This window comes from Hordeum vulgare, chromosome 1H, assembly GCF_904849725.1.
Source record: "Hordeum vulgare subsp. vulgare chromosome 1H, MorexV3_pseudomolecules_assembly, whole genome shotgun sequence".
Lineage (NCBI taxonomy): Eukaryota > Viridiplantae > Streptophyta > Magnoliopsida > Poales > Poaceae > Hordeum > Hordeum vulgare.
Window position 1 is genome coordinate 487,215,977 of NC_058518.1, and position 17,058 is coordinate 487,233,034.

The following is a 17,058-nucleotide window of genomic DNA, read 5'->3' on the forward strand; positions in this document are numbered from 1 at the left end:
TCCAATTCTTGCTTACAAGCTATTGGATCCATCATTGTCTAATGTTTGATGTTGTTTACACCTTATTCTTATTTTTTGCAGAGGTGAAGTACGAAGCCAAGTGTGAAGCTATGAAGCCTATCAACAAAGAGTAGCATATGTATTGTAATAGTAGGCAGTAGTAGACATATCTGGGTTGCAGTGTAGTGTAAAGATTGTAAACTGTGAAGTTATGCAGTTTCTGAACCTGTGAAGTACTGCATTTTGTAAAGTTGTGCACCTGTGAAGTTATGCATTTTGTGAAGTTTTGAATTATTTGAGTTTTGTTTGGACCATTTTGTTTGGGCTCTGAACTTAGTTGGACTGCAAAAAGGCCGAGGCCCAAACAAGAATTAGACTAAAAAGGCTTGGGTTGAAAAAAAGTGTTGATTGTAAAAACATATAGTAAAAGGCTGCATCTCTTAAAATAAAAGGCTAAGGCCCAAACAAGAACTGTACTAAAAGGTTGTGGCCCAAAACAAGAGTGGGCTATAAAAAAAATTGCTCACCAAAAGGCTCCATTCCAGGAAATAAAATGCCAAATTATTTGGCCCGGCCCATGCAGCTAAGAAAAATAAAGAGAAAAATAATGAGCTGAATTATTGGGTTTGGCCCATGTAGACGACCGGAATGGACCGGGCTGATTCTAATTTACGACCTTTTGTTTGGTCGTAAATGTCTACGACCAATCGAGAAGAAAGGTCATTATAGTTAATTAGAGACGCTCAACTTTTGATCGTTTAGTTTTGGTCGTAAAAAGGTCGCAAATGGAAATCAACGACTATTCGGTGACCAATATTGAAGGTCGCAAGTTAGCATATTTCTTGTAGTGTTTTCTTAATAACTGTTGGGGAAGATACCCACGAACCATGTGGTGGGTTCTACCTAGATGTCGATGATGACGAGTAGCTGGTGTCCGAGCTACGACGTGGCCCCTTCGGAAGGGATATGTAGATAGTCAGACTTTATGCATTTTCCTTTCACCTGTCTGTACTCAGACAACTTTAAGCTTCCGCATGGCTTGTATGAATTTGTTTGTATGACTTGAGTGTCGGGTCATGTGACCCCTACGTGTATGAACTTATTATGCAAGTATCTTCTGAGCCTTCTAAATAAATGTTGTGGTGTTGTATGCTTATGTTGTGATGCCACTCTTGTATCTATGCATATTGTGTATGTCGTGCATACATGTGATGTGATGTGATATGTATGAGATTCGACACCTAGTTGTGAGCCTTTAGTAGTACTCTTTACAGAGAAATGCCCCTCTGTGATTCCACTCAGCCTTGGTAGCTTGCTACTACTCCGGACACATTGGTTGACCGACATGTATCCTTCTTTGTTGTTGTGTCTGTTCCTTCGGAAAAATGTCTCGCGGTGTAATGGAGTCCTTGTAGCTTGCTACGACTCGTCTACACATGCTGATGACTGACACCTGCTTTGCTGGATTATGTATGTCCGTCTCTGTACGGATGTGTCACTTGGGTTTATAACTAGTTATGTTGACCCGGATTCTTTGACATTGGAATGTTAGCGACACATTTACATACGTGAGTCAAAAGACGCAAATGGTCCCGGCCAAGGTATGGTGGCAGCCGTAGGGTTAACCGCGCGTGAGACCGCAAAATGATGCGATGTGTTACAGGTTGGATTCCTATGCTTAGGATTGGGGTCCTGACAAAGGTGATCGCTGGCCCCGACTCGACATCGGGTGAATGCCCCGGGCCCTGTTTCGACGAAATAGTTGTTGTGTCTTTGTGTGTGTGTGCTGAGGGAGTGCGGGATTCTAGGATCCTCGGGCAGCCGGTTAGTCAGTACTGGGTGGGCCATTGGGTCGCGCTGAAGAAGACCGGGCGTGATGACGTTCTCTACTCCCGAAGCAATTTGTTTTGGAATTTGCAAAATTGTTCTCGGTTTCAAAATTTGTTCTCAAGATTAAAAAAAGTTTGTGTTTTAAAAAATTGTTCGTGCTTCCAAATTTCTTCGGGGTTTTTTAAACCGTTCTCCATTTCAAAATTTTATTCTCAAGATTTTAAAAATGTGCGTGCTTTAAAAACTTGTTCGCGCTTCCAAATTAAAAAAATTTGTTCTTAAAATTTAAAAAATGTTCGTGTTTTAAAAGTTTGTCCGCGCTTTCAAATTTGTTCGAGGTTTTTCAAAATTGTTCTCCGTTTCAAAAAATTTTTTTCAAGATTCAAAAAATGTTCGTGCTTTAAAAAATTGTCCGGCCTTCCAAATTTGTTAACGATTTCTCAAAATTGTTCTCGGTTTCAAAATTTGTTCCTAAATTTCAAAAAAAATGTTTGTGCTTTAAAAATTTGTTGTAACTTTCAAATTTGTTCGGGTTTTTCAAAATTGTTTTCGTTTTAAAAATGTTGTTTTCAAGATTCAAAAAATGTTCATGATTTTAAAAGAAATCGCGCTTACAAATTTGTTCATGATTTTTTAAAATTGTTATCAGAATTAAAAAATATTCGTACTTTAAAATTTGTTTGTGCGTTCAAATTTATTCGTGTTTTTTAAATTTTTTCTCTTTTTCTAAATTTTATTCTCAAGATTCAAAAAATGTCTGTGCTTTAAAAAATTGTTCGCGTTTCTAATTGCTTGCTCCATTTTTTAAAAATGTTCTTCATATTTAAAATTTGTTTTTTGCTTCAAATACGGAAAGAAAAGGAAAAAAGAAAAAAGAAAAAAAACAACCAAAAAAATAAAAGGAAAAAAGCTATATATAAAAAAGTTATTAATTTTTTGAAATAAAAAATTAAGCTGGGCTGCTGTGGCAAGCCCCTGTGCGTTGCGGCTCATCCCTGCCCCAACGAGCGGCGTGTAGGAGCTCCGGAGCAACTAGTTAAAGAGCGCTCCCTCGCGAGCCTTACAGCGATCGCTTCCGTGCGTCGTCACTTGACGCGTTTCCAGTCGCCGCCACGTGTCGCGCTCTGAGCGTTTCCTTAGGATTTTTTTCGCACGTGTTTTCGCCTTTTTTGAATGATTTTTTCCGATATTTTTTGGTGTTATGGTTTTTCACCGGTCTTTCGTAACTTTTGGAAGGAAAAAAATAATTTTTTGGAAAAAAACTTGTTTTTTACGGGAAAACTCGTTTTTTTGCGAGAGACACGGTTTTTCCTTCGTGAGAGGCACAACCGTGCCTCTTAGAAAGGAAAAAAAAATGTGTTTTCATTTTTTTGCGAGAGGCACGGTTTTGCTTCCCCGAAAGGCACGGTTGTTAGAGCATATATCTCCATATGTGGTTTTGGTAATTGATGACAATTCCTATGGACTAATGGTTGCCTTAAGTTATATTTATAGGATTTGTTCATAGGCACTTCTTGAAGTCCATATGTTGGGTTCAAGGAGTTTATATGATGACCAAGCTGGTATTCAAGGTATTATCCAAAGAATGGTCATAGAGACACAAGGTTGATCAAGATCTCACACAAAGAGTAAATCAAGATGATCAACACAAAAAGCATACAAGATGTACCGAGAGGGATCAAGTGATCCCATGGTATGGTAAGCATTGTCCATTACGTGTTTGTGTACTAACCTATGGTCTTTGTGAGAGTTCTATGTGGGGGTTAGGTGTGCTTCCATGGGCTTGCGTCAAAAGGAAGATCTCATACAACCCATGAAGGATGACGTCAAGTGGTGATCGTCATCAAGATTGCGGTGTGCAAGTTCAAGTGGATCAACACGAATATATCATGCTTGATGCTTGCCGTCCATTGTGGTGGCAATGGACTTGTGAAGATATGCTAAAGAGCGGCTCACCCATAGTGTGTATGGGGGAGCAATCAACTAGTCTTCATCAAGCCAACGCAATCAAGAAAGATGGTCCATCTTGAGGAAGTCAAGATCATCGTCATCTAGCTCAAGAGGACGAGGTGCAAGGTATAGGTTTGCCCTTGATAGATTTTCTGTTTTAGGATAGATTGTCGTACTGTCAAGGGGGGCTCTCAAGTGAGTAGCTTGGTCGTATCGTTCGTTGAGAGCTCAAACCATTTGCATCCTTGCATCATACTTCTTGGTTCTTGTTTGGTGTTTCTATTTGTGAGTTTTAGAGCTTACGCTCATCTTCATGACAAGTTTGAGTTCATCGAAAACGGAGTCCATATGCATCTTCTATGATGTTTTCGATGTTGGGAGTTTTTACCGGTCTTATTCGAAGAAGGGTTCTCACCATTTTCTTTTGGGACTTTTCTCACTTCTTCTTATTGATATTTCTATCAATATTGTGTTAGCCCATGTCGTTAGCTTTCCAACAAACTTGGTTTCGTTGAATTCGGAGTCCGTATGCGAAAGTTACAGCAGTTTCAGTATCCAGCGATAGTACCGCTCCTGGTGCTAGCGGTAGTACTGCTCCTGTAGCGGTAGTACCGCCCTGGAGCGGTAGTAATTTTTTACTACCGCTCCCTAGCGGTAGTACTGCTCCATCGGACTGTTTTTTGCATACTTTTTGACCTCAGCATGGTTGGTGAACCTACCGAGCGGTAGTACCGCTCTCTGCGGGCTGTGAGGCTTAACGGTTGGATTTTCCCCCACCTATAAAAGGGGGCCTTCTTCCCCATTGAACCTTATCTCTTTAGCTCGTGTTCTTCCCCATTGTTGACCTTCTTCGAGCTTGCTAACTCTCAATCCCTCCAATGATTCTTGCTAGTTCTTGAGGGAAAAGAGAGAGGAGATCTAGAGCCACATTTCCACCAATCACTTTCTCCTCTAAGTGAGGGGAACCCCTTGGTTCTAGTTCTTGGAGTTCTTCGTGTTCTTTTTCGTTCTTCCTCTCATTTTTCTCCCTAGCATTAGTTGCTTTGGTGGGATTTGGGAGAGAAGGACTTGGGCACTCCGTGTGCCCTTGCCATTGCATTAGTTGCATCGTTTAAGTTCTCCACGGTGATACGTGGAAGTGAAGTTTGAGAAGCTTATTACCTTTGGTACTTAGTACCCTAGATATTGTTCTTCGTGGATGCTTTGGCATCCTAGAAGCTTGGTGGTGTCTTGAAACTCAATCATTGTGGTGTAAAGCTACGGGCAGGCGTTGGGGTCTACAATTAGGTTGTGAAGATTGCCCCGAGCAATTTGTACGGGTATAGGTGACCGCCCCCAAGGTTTTCCATTTGTATGGGTTCGGTGACCGCCCTCAAGGGTCTCTTAGTGGAGTCACGACAACTTGCATTGTGTGAGAGCATGAGGAGATTACGGTGGCCTTAGTGGCATCTTGGGGAGCATTGTGTCTCCACATCGCTCCAACGGAGATTAGCATCCGCAAGGGTGTGAACTTCGGGATACATCATCGTCTCCGCGTGCCTCGGTTATCTCTTACCCGAACCCTTTACTTATGCACTTTACTTTGTGATAGCCATATTGTTTATTGTCATATATCTTGCTATCACTTAATTATTTATCTTGCTTAGCATAAGTTGTTGGTGCACATAGGTGAGCCTAGTTGTTGTAGGTTTTGTGCTTGACAAATTAAACGTTACTTTATTTCGCATTTGTTCAAGCCTAAACTGTAATTGTTTTAAAGCGCCTATTCACCCCCCCCCCTCTAGGCGACATCCTCGTCCTTTCAACGGTTTTGCTTCGCGAGAGGCACGTCCGTGCCTCTTCTGAAAGGGGAAAAACGTGTTTTTGTCTTTTTTGTGAGAGGCACGATTTTGTTTCCGCGTAAGGCACGATTTTGCCTTTGCGAGAGGCACGTCTGTGCCTCTCCCGAAAAAGGAAAAACGCGTTTTCTGCTCTTTTTTTTTCGCGAGAGGCACGACCCGTGTCTGTCGGAAAGGAAAAAAAAAACCGCGTTTTCTGGTTTTTTTTTTCTATCACGTAAGACACGATTTTTTCGTCCGGTTTTTTCTACCTGTTTTTTCATGAAAAAAAAGTTTGTCAAAATATATCAACATGGGATCTAGTTTTGAAGATCTCGACGCGAGAAATCCAACGGTGAAAACGGTTCAAGATTTGAACGCACGATTTAGAAGATAAAACTTTTTAAAAATACGGATCTACAAAAAAGGAAGAAACTTCCTAGTTGCGACAAGTGATACGCATGCAGTACGCTATTTGTCACAACTTAATCGTTGTAAAGTGTATTCGCTAATTAGTGATTTCGTAGAAGCTTTGGAGTTTAGCTACCCCTTAAAGAAGATGAAGAAGAAGAAGAGGAGGAGCACCGCCTAGCTAGACTCTGGGTTTTGAAGCTCGTGCTTCCCAAACAGTCCAACGCCGTCGTCAATGGTGCCCGCTGCCACAGCGTGCACCGCCGCTGCCTGAACTTTAAAGCTCGAGGACGGCTGGCATGCTGCGATGTGGGAAAGAAACCACGAGGCAGCAGGCAGTACAGTACAGGAGTTCTCGCCCACGACGCCGCGACAATCGATCCTACTTTAGTTCGGGAGACGTCGCTGTCAAACCCTCCCGCATGCGGTGCCGTTGCACCGGTCGGTCGCCGTCGTCGTTCATCTGAACTGAAAAAGGTGGATCTGGCCGTGCCTTGGCCTTCCTGGACCCTGCCGGCCGGCTTCCCGGACCCTGCCATGGCGCCCGCCAGAAGCTTCGGAAGGAAAAAGAGTCAGGGACGGCAGGAGATGAAACCTTGGGATCGCGACTCTTCTCGTCGCTGCATGCACGGCAAGGCCACCGGAGTCAGCGAGCCGTCACGCTTTCCCGGAGTGATTCGATCGGTAGCCTCAGTGGGAGGCCAAGCTGGTGTACATGCGACCGGCGTCCGGTCCGGTCGTGCGACCGTGTGCAGTATGGTACGTGGCATTGCTGGTACAAATATCAGCAGCAGCAGGGCCGGTGTGTGTGTGTAATTCGATCTGTTTACAGATCAGTAGAACCTAGCAAGCTACTCCTTTCGTTTAAGTCTTTTTAAAGATTCTATTAAAAGACTACATACGGATGTATATAGATATAATTTAAAATGATAATTTATTTATTTTATTTTATACGTAGTCCATTAATGAAATCTCTAAAAAGACTTATATTTAGTACCGGAGGAAGTAGTACTGTTTAACTTTTTTAATCTTGGACTTGTCAAGCAGTTACTACTCCCTTCGTTCCTAAATATAAGTCTTTTAAGATATTTCACTAGGAGTCTACATACGAAGCAAAATGAGTGAATCTATACTTTAAAATATATCTATATGCATCCGTATGTAGTCCACTAATGAAATCCTTTTAAAGATTTATATTTAGGAACGGAGGGACTAGTACTATGGCTGCAGTGATTTGAACAGATCCATTCGACGAGCTAGCATGCATGCGGTCGTGTTGGGGATGAACGCATGCATGCGTATGGATCGTGTTTGCTTTCGTTATCAGGAACAATTCAGCCATTCATGATAGCGATGTATATATAGTACGTACAAAACAGAGTTGCCACTAACTACAGGATCTTTATTGCAACTACGTTAAAAGACGGGGCTTCCCGGCCCCTTCTGAATCCTCACGTGCTCGACCCATCGGTTCTTATTTTAATTAGGTGAGTTTTTCTTAAGCTAAGTAAGTGAGCTTTTTATAAACAACGTTTGGCGTGGATAATAGCAAGTTGAACTTGATTGAGTATCGACTAATTCCCCTGCTCACTTGTGCTAATATACTTGGTACTCCCTCCGTAAACTAATATAAAAGTATTTAGAACATTACTTTAGTAATCTAAACACTCTTATATTAGTTTACAGAGAGAGTACTATTTTGAAAGCTTTGATCTCCTATTGACGTGGTGGCGCAAGTGTGTCGTACCAACAGAGAAAAAACAACAACATAGAAAATGAAGAGAGGGAGAAAGTTTTGATTGGATTAGTAGGAGCAGTTGATGAAGTCATGTTTACATTCAAATGAGTGACCTTCAAAATATATTCAAATGCTTAATGTTTGTAGTTTTCTTTGGATAAGTTCTCTTATCAAAGAACCGGTGAAATATGGGACGAAGATATAGTTTAATGAAATAATTGGGTAGTGAAGTATACCTTGATGACAAACAATAAATGAATTTATGTTAAAAAATTAGACAGTAATTTTAATAGAGCAAGTAGAAACTGTATTTTTTAAAGGAGGAAATATATAAGAAGTTAAAGGATAGGAGGCCGTTTGCTCCACTAAGGCCCTGTTTGAAACCACCCAGATTATATAATTCAGTTTTTATAATCTATTATGTCTTCAAACAGGACAGCTTATGATGTAGATTATAAAAACTAGATGTATAGATTATTAAAAACTCATAATCTACTCTATACCAGCTAAAATCAAATTATGGATTGCTAATGACCCATTACCCTTGTAAAATTGGAATAATTACATTCCTACCACCGCCACCCTCCTATTTAAAAAAAACAGAGGGCAGACAGGTCATTATGCAATGTAAAACCTGGATTACAGTTTATATAATCTGATCTCCAAACATGTTCACCTAGATTATTTTTATAAACCAGATTATCTAATCTATATTCATAATCTGGATTATCATAATCTATTGTGGTTCTATATTCATAAACATGTTTGGAGGCCAGATTATATAAACTGTAATCGAGGTTTTACATTGCATAATGACCTGTCTGCCCTTTGTTTATTTAAAAAAGAGGAGGATGGCGGTGGTAAGAATGTAATTATCTCGAATTTTACAAGGGTAATGGGTCATTAGAAATCCATAATCTGATTTTAGCTAGGTAGAGTAGATTGTGAGTTTTTAATAATCTGTCCATCTAGTTTTTATAATCTACATCATAATCCATTATGTTTGAAGACATAATAGATTATAAAAATTAGATTATATAATCTGAATGGTTCCAACCATGGCCTAAATTGTAAGAGATGGGTCAAAGATGGAAAGTGCTCTTCTACACTCGAGCTCAAATGAGCTCGGGTGAACAGTTTGGAAACTTTGACAAATGTTCTAATAGTTTTCAAAATTTCAGTACCAAATCATTTTTTAAAGTCATGGCAAAAATAATACTCCCTCCGTCCCAAAATAAGTGTCGTAAAATTTGTACTAAGTTAGTATAAATTTTATATTAGATCAATGGCACTTATTTTGGGACCGAGGGAGTAATAATTAGTGCTCTAAAATGCTTTCGAAAGCAGCATTTTTAGAGTTTCGATTTTGGTTTTTTTTGCCATGACATTCAAAAATGTGATTTTATGATGAAACTTTGTGGGCACTTAGAACATTTGTTAAAGTTTGCCCAAAAAAAATTCAGATTTTTTAAAACATTTTTACAAAATTGTTCGAATTTACTATTCATCCAAGCTCATTTGAGCTCGGATGCAAAAACATCAAAGATGGACTTACTTCCTACAATTGGTACCGATATATCCACGGTCAGAGCAAGATAAAAAAGTTGATCAAAGTGACGGTAGTTGGCAATCGACGGTAATTTCTCTGTTAACTACTTACTCCCTCACCACCAACCAGGTAGGTTGAGTCAGAATTAAAAATTTCAATGAAATTTTCGAAATTTTGCATATTTTAGCGGGGTTCAAAATATTTTGAACCCCAAAATTTTGAGGCACATCCAAACCGATTTAAAAATTAATTTAAATAACATTTGAATTCGTTAAAATCAAGTCAACTTTGAAATCTCAAAATCCGAAATGATTTCCGAAAATCGCTATGAGATTTCGCATATTTCAGCGTGGTCCAAAATTATTTTGTTTCCGAAATTGAAGACCTTGGGTGGAGTAAAAAAATAAAAATTCGTTCGGTGCGGTAGGAACTCGCGATGGGCGTAAACAAGCTCACCTGTCGTGTGGACGTGCAGGCTGCAGACGAGATCGAGATCGACCCAACACCGCAGGCTCCAGGCTCCAGCGTGGGGGGAGCATACGTAGACAAGGTGACCTGTAGAGATGGCGCGGGCAGGCTGATCGATCTAGCACGAGCGCGCCAGGCCACCCAGTTCGACACCCCAGCCGGCCTTCGTGGCAGGTTCCGGTGAATCACTCGACCGAGAGATCGAGCGCGACGCCCCCAATGTCGACAGAGCCATTGATTTGTGCTGTGTGGATAGGCGGATATCCATACGGCGAAAGGGACGCCGGCCGGCCGGGCCCGACGGAACTGATCGAGAGCGCCGCCGTTAAATGAACCCGATCTATCTATCTGAAGACCCAGCAGCGCCACCACCGCTTTTCGACTGAAAAAGAACGAAACTGGTCCTTTTTTTTAAACTTGAACATAAAATGACCTCAATCTTAAAAAAATAATCAGAATCCGGTCCTTTTGCATCACCCCGGTGCTGCGGCGCCAGCCATGCTAGATAGCATGACGCTCGAGCCCGGAGCGCCATGCTACATGTCGGCATCATGGCGTCCCCTAGCCCTAGGCGTCATGTAAAAAGAGATCGATTTGTAAATATTTTTAAACTGGGGTCATTTTGTGTTGAAGTTTTAGAAAAAGATCAATTTTGTCCATTTTGATGCTTTTTGACGTCTCGGAAACGGAACAACGGACGATGGCGACCGCCGGCCCCCAACTCGACGTCGAGCGGATGCCCCGGACCCATTTCGACGAAACAGTTGTTGTGTCTTCGTGTGTGTGTCTCCGTGGGCGTAGGTGTACCGGCAGGTCGGAGGCTTTCAAGAACAGAGGGAGAGAGATAGAGCTAGGGACGTAGTGGCGGCCAACGTCGTCACACCTGCTTTCTTCAGTATCTTGGACTCGGTACGTGGAAGCTTTCGAGATGAGGAAATTACAAGAGTGGGCCGCGTGTGATTTGCATCAAGACATGTATAATGGTTGACAAAACAATCTTATCTTAAAGTTTGCATGTAATTTAGAGATGATGCCTATAATAGATTATCTCTTAGCATTATCAACAATAAGAAGTCGTTTCTAAAAACATGATGAGACATAGGATTAACCGAGACATATCATGTTAAGAGATAATCTCTTAAATAAGAAAGACAAGTCTTTTCTTATAATTTTTCTTTCTTTCATCTTAATATTTATCCTATCTGTCACTTCTAAGATAACATGATTGTATATATCCTTATCTTACTCTCTCTACTAGCGTACCACTTCTTATTGTGACCATGTTTAGCACAGTTGCGTTTGAAACTGAAGGAATGAAGGAACGGCAAGGTGTGCGGCTGGACGGACGCGTCCATCACCACGCACCAGCCGATGCCATGCTATCTACTCCCTTCGTTCTTTAATATAATTTTTTAAAACTTTTACTATGAATTACATAAAAAAATATATTTTAAAATATGTCTATGTACGTTCGTAATTTATATGTAATCCGTAGTTAAATTTTTAAAAAGACTTGTATTTAAAAATAGATGAGTAGCGACGAGGTCATAGCTAAGCCCACACACAAACATAAAAGGAACAGACCGCGAAAGCGAACCAATCAGCCCACTGATGATAAAACAGAGGTCAACTAGCTGCGTGCCTCTGTGTGTTCGCCAAGCATGGAAAGATTCTGGACGAGATGACAGCGACTCCCGCAATTCGTTCACTTCCGTGACAATGGTGACCGGCATCGATGGCGATCTTGCAAGTACCAGGACTGTGATACAGGATCGCCGAGGAAGCTGCGGGGAATCCGACGGCTTCCACATCACTCAATCTTCTTCTCGCCAGAGTTACGTGCCCTCCTGCAGTAATTTCATTCAGTTGTTTGCATCATTTGAAGGGAAATGATGACGACGTCCAGTATACGGTGCACCCAAGTACCGACCGGGACACCTGTTTCTTTGTTATTACACCTGACATGGTTATGGAAAAAGACATCGTTTTGGAGGATGTTCAGGATGGTGGCAAGCTGGAGCGAATAGCTAATGGCTATCCTAGATAGTTTGATTGGATCTGCCTCGCCTTCTTCCTCTTCCTCCTGAGTCCTACATGTTCGAGTCCGGCGGATGCTGCCCAATTCTCCTTCGCGGAGTCTGGAAGTAGGCTTGCTGCAATACGAGCGACACGACGAACCTGGATCTCTGCTAAGAGCTTCAACCGACGCTCAAGGGTGAGCATGGCATAAATCATCATCCGCTCGCGGGCCATGGTTTCGACTGATGGCGAGCAACGAGCGGATTGAACAATGGCGGCGGAGGGGAGGGGGAAGGGTGAAAGTGGGAATGACTAGGGTAAGGTGTCACCGCCCACTTATATTGCCGGATTTGGTTCCTCGGACGGCACGACGGTGCGGCGTTTTTACCAGACCCTTGGTTCGATGGGTATTTGTGTGTGTCCGACATGTAAGTCCGACGTGAACAAGGCGTCCGAATGCAACCGAGCATTCTCATATCCAGCCAGGTATCGGTGAGGTCGAACGTATAGAATAAGGTTGGAGGAGTCCGGCTAGGTCACGTCTTATACTTGGCCACCGACTGGAGCGTCCGCCAGATATACAGGGGACATTTGAGGGGCATGTGCTCTTCGCAAGAAAAGACCTCTTAAATTTAAATTGTAAAATTAAATATCCGTTTATTTTTTCTCTCTTATCTTTTTTTCCTCTCACCTGTGTTCATGCTCAGCTAAATTCGCTTCTATAAAACCGACAAAAAAATGCTCGGAGCAACCAAATACAAAGACGCGGCATTTAGGACGGCTCATACGAAGCGCCCGACGCAGAATCCATCCAGGAACTCGCTAGCTAGCTTCTCCGTCGCGGAATTCATCCAGAAGCTAGCTAGATAGCTAGCTCCGATCGCAGAATCCATCGAGGAGCTTCTCCCGTCGCCGTTGCCGAATCTGGCCAATACGTGCAGGGCGGCGGCTAGGACGGGCGGGGCGGCGGCAATGGGCAGGACGGGCGGGCGACAGTCGAGGACGGGCGGACGACTGTCGGGGATGGACGAGTGACAGTCGGGGATGGATGGGGCGGCGGCCGGGAGCAAGTCATGAAGATTCCGATGACAGTTGGACTCCCATCAATGATTTTTTTCATATAAAGGACGCTCTCGGGTTGATTCTGAAATCCTTATTTTTACGGATTCGATAAGATGTTTACCGTGCTCCTTCAAAAAACAAATCAAAATCGTTTACGGGGTCTATTCAAATCGCTTTTTCATCTAAAACTGTAAACCGATGGTTATTTTATACTTCGTGTATTTTACGAGATCTGTGCTAACGATGCTCTTAGGTAGACTCCAACGGTTATGCATAGTTCGAGTGAAAAATGACCCGTCCAAAGTCAAAGGCCGTCGTCAATGGTACCCGCCGCAGCAGCGTGCGCCATCGCTGCCCTGAACTCCATGCTCGAGGACGGCTGGGGGCTGGCCTGCTGGGAAGTGGGAAACCACGAGGCAAGACGCGGTATACGTTGTTGTCAGCAGTCAGCACCCAGCACACATAAGTAGAGCACTAATTAATATCCGCCTGCATGCGCTGCCGTTGCCGTTGCACCGGTCGGTCACCGCCGTCGTTCATCTGAAGAAACTGAAAAGGGTGGAGTGGATCTAGCTAGCTTGGCCTTCCCGGACCCTGTTATGTCGCCGGCCAGAAGCTTCGGAAGAAAAAGGAGGTAGAGGCGCGGGAGGTCAAATCTTCGGACCGTGACTCTTCCCGTGGCTGCACGTCAAAAGCCATCGGACTCGGTGGGCCTTCACGATTTTCCGGAGCGCTTCGATAGCTATAGTACATGTTGCACTAAAAAGAACTACTTCCTTAAAAAACGTGCATGGAAATTCTCTAGGACCTAGGTGATTATTGATTGGCTGTGAAATAAGTTAAAAAATAACATTCACACTGCGCATGCACATAGAAGTAGTAGTACAATGGAGTACTAATTAGCTGCTAGGAGTAAATGTAACGTGCCTTAATCTTTGTCTATTTTAAAAACGCAAGCAAGTCTAACTGTACCTTCTTAACCATGACAGATGAAGTACCCCATTCGTTTTTAAATATAAGTTTTTAAAAAACAAATTAATGTGAACTACATAGGAATGTACACCTATATAAATGAATTTTAGAATGTAGATTCATTTATTTTTTCTATATGTAGTTTACAATGGAATTTTCAAAATAACTTCTATTTGTAAACTAAGGTAGTACTGTAATGGACATGTGCGGGCATGCATGCATACATGTATACTCCACGAAGACGACGGACGGCCCGTACTGATGGACGACCGTGCTGTATGTATGGTATATATGGTATGTAGCACGGCTGATTATAAATATAAAAATAGCAGCAGCGTGTGGTCCGTGTGTGTAATTAGTACATCTCTTAACAGTTTATTAGCAAAATGAATCGTGTGTTGCAACGAAAGAAAAAATACCACACGCGCTTAATTTATAGAAAATGCTCTATAATGTGAGAATTTATAATTACGACATAAACAGAGATGTTCTTATCTTAGAAAAGTGCAGTTCAAGATTTCACATGTCTTCTACTTTAACACGGCTTGCATATAGATTTAATACATACAAAGAAACAGACAAGTGACCTTCAATTTTATCTCCAATCTTGATTTTGTTGATGTGTTCATCCTCAATTTAGATCAATACCGGTATTAAAGAAAGACGAATAATGAATTATTTATTAAGATTGCATCCTAGATACTATTTTTATTAAATGTTTAACAAGTAAAATAACATCATCTTCAAATTCTATGTATTTTTTAATTAAATTTCATATATAACATGTTAAATTTAGAGTTACGGTTTAGAAGATACGAGTATTTACAAAAATATTTGTAGGTTTAGTGTTAGAAAATTAGGAAGTTTTTTATAAATAGCATGACGGATTAAGAATATATATTTACTTTATTAATAGGTATAGATAGTTGAAGCTGGCAAACTACTGTGCACATTTGACTTGTCAAACCGTTTGCTTAATTATATTATTATTATGGCTGTAGTGGTTAATCCTAACAAGGAGGGGATTGGAGAGGATTGAAGAGGATTGAGATGGAATTTGACTTGCACGAGATTTAATCCCTCTCGATCCCCTCTAACCCCCTTCAATTCGGAAGGAACCGAACAAAGCCTGATAGTGATTGGAGACGAATATAACAACCAAATTGTATTTCTTTAACTGGTCATGTTATGTTATTTTAACCAGCAGGTAAGCCTTTTTTATTATAAGCATGATTTATTATAAAAGTCCATGATCAAAACATCTCAAACATAATAAAAATTACATCAAAATTGCAAAACTATCAAAAGACCACTACAACCATCAGAGCGAGCCACCGATACGCCGTTGCCATCGCTCCTCTGTCAAAGTTGGCTTGACCTTGTCGATAACAGCTGAAAAGTCTTTGTCCACGTGTCACTAAGGACAAGCGCCCTGTAGCCGTAGCTGTTGTCGTTGAACCCTTGCATAAATCTGACGCCCCTAACATCAAATCTCGTCACGTGACGAGAAACTCTAACATCACCGTCCCATGGAAACGTTGAAATATATGTCGAAGCTTTGTCGACCGTGTACGGACAAAACAAACTCCATGCCGGTCGAAGCCGAGAGGACAAACTCAAAGAAGAAGCACCGTCATTTGTCCGAGCGCCGTACCTGCGAGGACTAAAAGAATATAACCTAAAATACTAACCGAAGCAAAGGCATCAGGATTCTCCTCCCCGCCACCGGTGTCGGAGTGGCTAACAGAGAGGAGGTGAATCTACATACTCTTCAGTGAAGTCTAAAGGGAAGAGTTTGCCCTAACCATCTAGGGTCACAGAGGGAGGAACGAGAGGAAGTCAATTATAAACAACATTATGTGTGGATTATACCAAGTTGATTTATTGGGTATTGATTATTGCCCCTACTCACTTGTGCTAATATATACTAGTAGTATTTTGTGGGTTTTGGTTGCTTATTCTGGTTACAAATGACGTAGTGGTGCAAGTGTGTTGTATCTGGCGGCGACATTCTCGCTATGATCTACTCGCTACTATATCGTTCAATGACGTTGCAGAAGTTCAACATTTGGGGCGGTAGCCCTAACACTGGTTCTTCTATGTGACGCCCTTTATATGTCTGGACGACGCGGAGTTTAGGTGTCAAGGTGGTGAACAACCTCTCTAAGGTTGATGGCGGTATGGGATGCCCCCTTCACCAATAGATTAGGTTCCATGTGCCTTGGCGGGTGACATATTCGTCTCTTTCAGAGGTGTCAAGTCATGCCTGCCGCCCGACTTCTTCGGACTCGGGCCGGGCTTGGGCCCAAAAACCAGGCCCGACGGTCGGGCCGGACCAGACTCGGGCCTGCCTTTTGTACCACGGGCTTTTTTAAGCCCGACCCGAGGTCTGTCCCGGCCCGAGTTTTTTCCATGTATAATCACGAGGCATGGATTCAACGAAAATAACATGGGATGACATTGTCGCCCGCAGGGGTGGCACAGTCACGAGGTGTTAAAAAATCCACACTAGTTGCGACAATCAGTTGGTACCGACATATCGACGGTGAAAACAAAGGTAAAAGAAAAATCAAAGTGACGTTAGTTGGCGATGGACGGTAATTTCTTAATTTATTATTCCATCACCATCAATGAGTAGGTGCGACAAGAACTTATAGTGGGTGTAAGAGATTGTACCCCTCATATTTATTTCAAATGTCTCAGCAGGCCGTCCAGTCGGAAAAAATCCACCTAAACATGGGTCCTAAACGAGCCTCAATGTCCGGGTTGACCAGTGATACGTCTCAAACGTATCTATATTTTTGATGGTTTCATGCTGTTATCTTGTCATGTTTGCATGTTTTATGTACCTTTTATATATTTTTTGGGACTAACTTATTAATTCAGTGCCAAGTGCTAATTCCTGTTTTTTCTGTGTTTTTGACTCTTTTCAGATCTGATTTTGGAACGGAGTCCAAACGGAATAAAATCTCCGAAATAATTTTTTCGAGAACGGAAGAAAATCAGGCGGGCTACCAGGCTTGTGGCCTCCCTGGCGCCCTCCTGACCAAGCTCCTTCGCTTATATATTCCCTAAAATACAGAAAAAATAGGGGAATCCATGAAAACACTTTTCCGCCGCCGCAAGCTTCTGTTTCCGCAAGATCTCATCTAGAGACCCTTCCCGGCGCCCTACCGGAGGGGTCTTTGGAGTTGGAGGCTTCTACATCAACATCATCGCCCCTCCAATGACTCGTGAGTAGT

General features: G+C 42.1%; 1 pseudogene; it reads left to right on the forward strand.

Moving 5' to 3' along the window:
- LOC123401569 overlaps positions 1–6,824 on the forward strand; it is a 47,351-nt pseudogene extending 40,527 nt beyond the window's left edge.
- Positions 6,825–17,058: the final 10,234 nt, after the last annotated feature.